This window comes from Bacillus rossius (assembly GCF_032445375.1).
Source record: "Bacillus rossius redtenbacheri isolate Brsri chromosome 4 unlocalized genomic scaffold, Brsri_v3 Brsri_v3_scf4_2, whole genome shotgun sequence".
NCBI lineage: Eukaryota > Metazoa > Arthropoda > Insecta > Phasmatodea > Bacillidae > Bacillus > Bacillus rossius.
Genome location: NW_026962011.1, coordinates 34,865,717 through 34,872,321, shown reverse-complemented (window position 1 = coordinate 34,872,321; position 6,605 = coordinate 34,865,717).

Below are 6,605 nucleotides of genomic sequence, written 5' to 3'. Positions count from 1 at the left end.
ATATATAGGCCTATGATATTATTAAATCAAGGTACAATAAAATATATTCAAGCTTGAAATTAATTCTCGTAAGTAGAGTTTTGCCTTTAACTATATTAAGTTACCTGATTGAGGCCCTAGGTAGGTAACACTTACGGGTGGCTATTTTAAATTTGGAGGAAATAGTGTAAACAGATATTAATTTTATTTTTATTTAGTTATTGAGTGCCCATCTAACAGCCACTATGCCTTAGTAGTAGAAACACTTAAGTAGGAACTGGGGAAGGAGTTTACTATGGCCTTTGATTAGGAACCATCCCAGCATTTGCCTGGAGTGATCTCGGGAAACTATGGAAAACCAACATCAGGATGGCCTAACATGGAATTAAACCCGGATCCTCCCCAATGCGAGTACAACATGTTAAGGTTGTGCTACACTCGCTCAAGAGATAAATTGCTTGAAGAGATAAATAGTTTAATTCCTTCGTTTCATAGCTTTAAAATGAAATAAGATATTATATTTTTAAATTTATATTAAAAGCAATAAGAACTCAACTGTAATTTAAGAAAGCACAAAGAATAGACCTTTAGTCATTTAAAACGGATGAAGCCAGAACACTTTGACAATGCAACACCAGAGACTCTGCCGTTGGTCTCAGAATCGGATTTCATAAACAGTGATCTCTTCATGGAGTGACTAAAACATTTTGTGCAACATTCCAAGCCTACTAAAAAAGACCCAGTTTTGTTAATTCTGGATAATCACGCATCTTATTGCACACTTCAAGGTTTTCTTTTCTGCAGAGTTCATCACGTCACTCTTCTTTCCCTTCTTCCACATGCGAGTCACATGTTGCAACCACTCGACAAAGGATTCTTTGGGCCTCTGAAAACTGCTTACAGTACAGAAGCTGACAAGTTTATGGTATACAATCCTGGGAAATGTATTACACAAACGCAAGTTGCTGGATTATTCAGGGCTACATACTCAAGAATAGCTACACTTGAGAAGGCTGAAAACGCTTTCCGCTCAACTGGAATCCATCCATTCAACCCAGAGGTATTTTCCATAGAAGATTTCGCTCCATCACAACTTACTGCCCGTGAACAAAATATAGATGAACAGACTTTCCAGCAGGAGACCGCAAACAATGCTTCCACTGAACCTTTACAAGTGACAACTCCAAGAGATGAAGAACATATTAACCAGCAGGTGGTTAATAATGTTCTCATGACGATGTCAGTTTCAAAATTACCAAATACCCAATCAACAACTGACCATCCCGGAACAAATAGTCCTACCCCTATGACAACAACACAAGTCACTGTTGCGCAAATTCATCCATTGCCTAAAAGTACAGTTGTAAAAACACGATAAACCACTTCAAAAAAATCTGAAATTTTATCTGCTTCGCCTTTTAAAAATGCGCTTGTTAAAAAGTTAAATAAAACAGCAGATGAAGAAAAGGCGAAAAGATATAGAATGGAGAGAAAGAAAGGATTAAAGAAACAAGGTGATTTTCCTAGACCATCAAAATCTTTTAGTTCTATTTCAAGAAAAAGACCCTCATCTTAAGTTCTTGCTTCTAAAATATCACTTTATTCTCAACTGTCAATAAATTGTCCAGGTTGTAATGAGATGTATGAAGAACCGACTGCTGAAGACTGGATTCAGTGCAACGCTTGCTCGGAGTGGTGGCATGAAGATTGCACAAGTTATGAAGGAATAAGTATATTTGTTTGTGACTACTGTTAGTGCGTACTCTTTCCCGAACCTGAGTCTAAGAGTACGCATTTACATTGTTTTATTTAAAATGATATATAAAAATTCGGACACTTTCATTATATTACTGCTTAGTGTTAAACAGTTTTTGAATATACAGAGAATAGTTCACAATGTGCACAAATTGTAAAATTATAGTAATTTATTATAATGTATCTACAAAAAGTTTAAGTACTCTTACCGGCCTTTACCCTATGCGCTGTATATATTTTTCATTTCGTGAAAGTTAAACAATTGAAATAGTCTACAAGTTTATCTATAATTACTGTAAATATAAGATCTTGACCTGAAATGGAAGGTACCCTCTTAATCCATTCAATTTGTTCTCAAAAAGGCCCCTAGCAGGGAAGTTTTGGGGTAGTTTTGATTTCTTCCATTCTTATGTTTTTTTGGGGTCCTGTATCTGAATTTGAGGTTTGCTAACAATGTTTCGTGACGCAACATTTAAAAAAAGTTAAAATTCTTTTTATTGCAGTTTTTTTTTGCTTATGACTCGAAAACTATCAACTTTTCGTAAATAACAATTCTATTAAAAATGAAAGTAGGCTTACCTAAAATTTCCTAAAATTTTTCTTATTTTTTTTCCCCTCCGATAACGGGCTCAAGCGCTAGTCGAACATTAGTGTATTTCGGCTGTATCCGAAAAAAAAAAGACTTTTACCACCCCAAAACTCTTATTTATTATTAACGGCTGTCATTTAGTGAATCCCTCCCAGTTTTAAGTTGAATACAATGAAGCCAGGTTTCAATTGTTATGCCACCTCCAGTACTAAAAAGCACTTTTAAAATCATATTTTATTTCAATTCTGTGCAAATATAATTCTGTCTTGTACGTTTTTATTTTATTTTATTTATTCTCTCCCGACCTCCTCGTGTTCCTGCTGACGTCACCGCTGCCGCCACTTGTAGCTGCCTGCGTGTGACACCGTGCGAGGGATTCAAGAAGATGTCCCCGTCTACTGCACTTAACTGCACGAGCGTCATTCCAGCCTTTGAAATTCACGTGTAGGTCAGAAACAGCCTGTAAAATAACTAAAACTTAAAAAGATTGAGAATATTATATTTGTTTCTGTGATAGGCAATGTCAACAATTTATTACATACTAGCTGCAGTACCCGGCTTTGCCCGGGCTGAACACCGGGTGATATATTGTCCGCGAGTTACAGCAAAGATGGATAGCGACATGTCCAGTGTGGTGGACATTAAGAAATGACACATAATTACTGTTTTTGTATCTGTGACCTATGGATTTCTGTTTACCCATGGCGATCGGTTGAAAGGTTTAGAAGTTGATGCGCTACAGCGTCATCTAGCGGCGAGTTAAAAAAAATGGTTAGCATAAAAACCTTCTCCATGATAAAAAAAACACTTCGATGTGCCAACTTTCATGGCGATCGATCAAACGGTGTAAGAGTTTATCGACGTCATACATGCCAACATCCAATTATATAGGTATATTCTTATATTTAGAAATTTTGGGGCTTTCACTTTTGCCGAAAGTGGATGTTCAGGACCTCGTAGGTTTGGAACACTTCATCTCGAAAGAATAGATATTTGAAATTCCTGAAATTGTCGAAATTTTGGGGCTTTGTTCCCAGAGGGGGGTGGGGGGTTCGAGGACCCTGAATGGCTCGAAAACACTTAAAATCGAAAGAGATTTTTAAAAATTTTTAAACTTTCGAAATTTTGGGGCTTTAACCACCTGGGGGGGGGGGGAGTGGGGTGATGAGGACCCCGAATGGCTCGGAAACACTCCAAATCGAAAGATATAAAGGAATATAAGAATGTAGGCATTTACTGTACTCCTATCTACCATAATAACAATATTGACAAATAGAAAGCTTAGCTACCTATGAATAATTATCTAAATAAATTAATTAATAAATAAATAACTGTATGTTTCAGAATTTACGTACATACATAATATTAAACTTAAAACTATACACACCAAAAAAAAAAAAGGATGTTTTTTAAACTATTTTTTATTTGTCATAATGTTTAAAACATTTGTAGGATTTGTTTATATGTAAAACTGTGGTGGTAATATTCCTCTTATCCAAAGGAGTATAGAAATTAATACAGATATCACTCCCTGTACACACCACAAATCTTTGAATTAAGTAAAAAAAAACATAGTCCAAAATGAAACAAAAAGTATAAATAACAACTAATTTGACAAAAAAATTTATACAATTGGAATGACAATATTAACATCCGCCTGAAATTTAGTAGAAGTAGGTAGGTAAGAATATATATATAAGAAATTATATTAAATTAAAACATACATAAATAAAATTATCTCACACTCAACCAAACATAATGTTTAAAATGAAATAAAGGAAGATGGCTATTACACGTAACTATTATCATTAATAAAAAAAAATCAACTTTACTGAAATAGTAAAATTCAAATTTTTCAACAATATATTACATAATTGATAAATATTTCTGGTCTTCGGTCTCGGCAGCCCTAAGACTCTTGACGCTCAGCAGATAAATTATAAACACTAAACCAAACTCCTTGCAAATAAGTAGGTACTGTAAAAAAATTACAATATTGACAAATATAAAATATTAGTAGGCCCTACCAACTATGAATAAATTTCGAAGAAATTTATAAGTTTATAAATTTATGTACCTACATGATATTAAACTTGAAACTATCCACACAATAAAAACCTAAGAATGTTAGTGAAACTAATTTATTTTTATTTGTCATAATACTTAAAATACGTATGTTTCCAAAATGAAACAAAGTATAAATAATGACCAATTTGACAAAAAAAAATTGTACAACTCGAATGACATTGAAAACATACACGTGAAATTTAATAGAATTATGAGTGCCCTAGGTAGGGAGAAAAAAAAAATATATATATATATATATAGAAGAAATTAAATTTAAAAAATGGGTGCGTGTACTTAGGTACGCGCATGAGAAGTTATACTTCTTTGGCATCATTAAAAAATAATTTTTAATTGCATGCAAAAATATTGCGTGGAGTCCCTCCACGTGGAAATAGTGAAACTTCGTAATGTGGAAATGAAAATAGGAAGGGGTAGAAATTGATTTTTAGTGAAATCATATTGTATCAAATCAAACTAATAAAATAAAGGAAATAAATTTGTAACGATTCATAGATTGATCTTCAGAGAGAGAGAGACACCTACCTATTGAATGTCTATAAAACTAACTTTTTTATGAGAGCAGATTTTCATGAAATAAATCATAAAATCATTCAACCTTAAAAGCTGTTTATTTAATTAAGCGGACGGGTTCGCCCCCAGGAGAAAATTGACGCGGCGAGACCTCGTGGACATAGAGAAATGACACACACACTATTTATGTGTCTATGAAACATGATTTTTTTCTGCAATTTAAATTGTAATATTCAAAAACGGTATTGAAAATTGAAACAAATATGGCGACACTACAAACTGTCAAGATCTTTATTTTTTTCTTACTCTCTACTTAGTTCCTTACAATAGAAAAACGTAACGTAGGCCTAATGGCTTGAAAGCTATTGCTCGGCAGACATAGAGGAATGACACTAACAGTTTGTACATCTATGACACACATTACATAACATTAAGATATATATTTTTTAAACCGTTTAAAGATTATTTTTTAGACTAAAGATAGCCTATGTCCATCCCCAGGATATAATCTATCTCCTTGCCAAATTTCATTACGATCCGTCCAGCCGTTCAGCCGGGAAAAGGTAACAAACAAACAGACAAACAGACAGACAGACAGACAGAGTTACTTTCGCATTTATAATATTAAGTAGTAAGGATTAACGAAAGTTACATTTGAAAATTTTTCGTTACTTAGAATTTTACCCTACTGTATATGAACAAATATAGAGATTTTCGCTGTGTAGAAATGTGATACGTATTTGTTAATTGTGTTTTGTGATAAGTACTATTACATGGTTTATCTATATAACGTGGTTCCTTTTTTACACGCTTTATATTAGCTTCACCTGTATGTTTGTTTGTATGTTTGTAACCGACTCCTTTGGGTGCGATTTTGACCCACTTTAAACGGCCAGATTTTATTCAAACTTTGTAGATTTATCGAGGACCGATGACAATAGGTACACTAGTTTTATAAGATTATTTCATTATTCAATTTGTAAAATAAGATTTTTGTCAATTTATATTATTTCACAATATTTAGTAGGCTTTGTTTATATCGCGCCAAAGACAAACTGAAAGAAAAGAGTTCGCACATTGTAACGAAAACCATTTCGCTCATGTGCGAACTCATTTCTTTCAGTTTATCTTTGGCGCGATATAAACAAAGCCTACTAAATATTGTGACATTTAAATTAAATGAAAAGCGAGAGTGGGTTATGATTATTGTGAACAATACTTATACTTTCTTGAAGAAAGTATAATTACTTATTTGTAAAAATGTGAAGGAAAAAAACCTGAAATAAGGGCTTTAAATGTTGTTTCTTTCGTTAAATACTTAGAGAAACACAATTATGTACGTCTTTGTTTCATTTTACCAATTAACCAAGAGTGAAACATTATTATGAATCAACATTTTCTGCAAATATTTCACGAAACATGGAAAAATTGAAGTTTGATTTTGCTGTGAAACCAACAGCAGATGGGAAATCAAACACCATATGCATAACCTCAATTACAGATTTTTGAAATTACACTCGAACACCAACCTGCAAATCTACACCAAGCAGTTACAAATACTCCAAACTATGCCAAGGTCAGTAAATCATTAAATAAAAGACATCGAACAAGGAAAATATGGATAAGTTTGACAGATGATATATCAAAAACATATTTCGATAGAGAGTAAAACTTACAGTTTAAG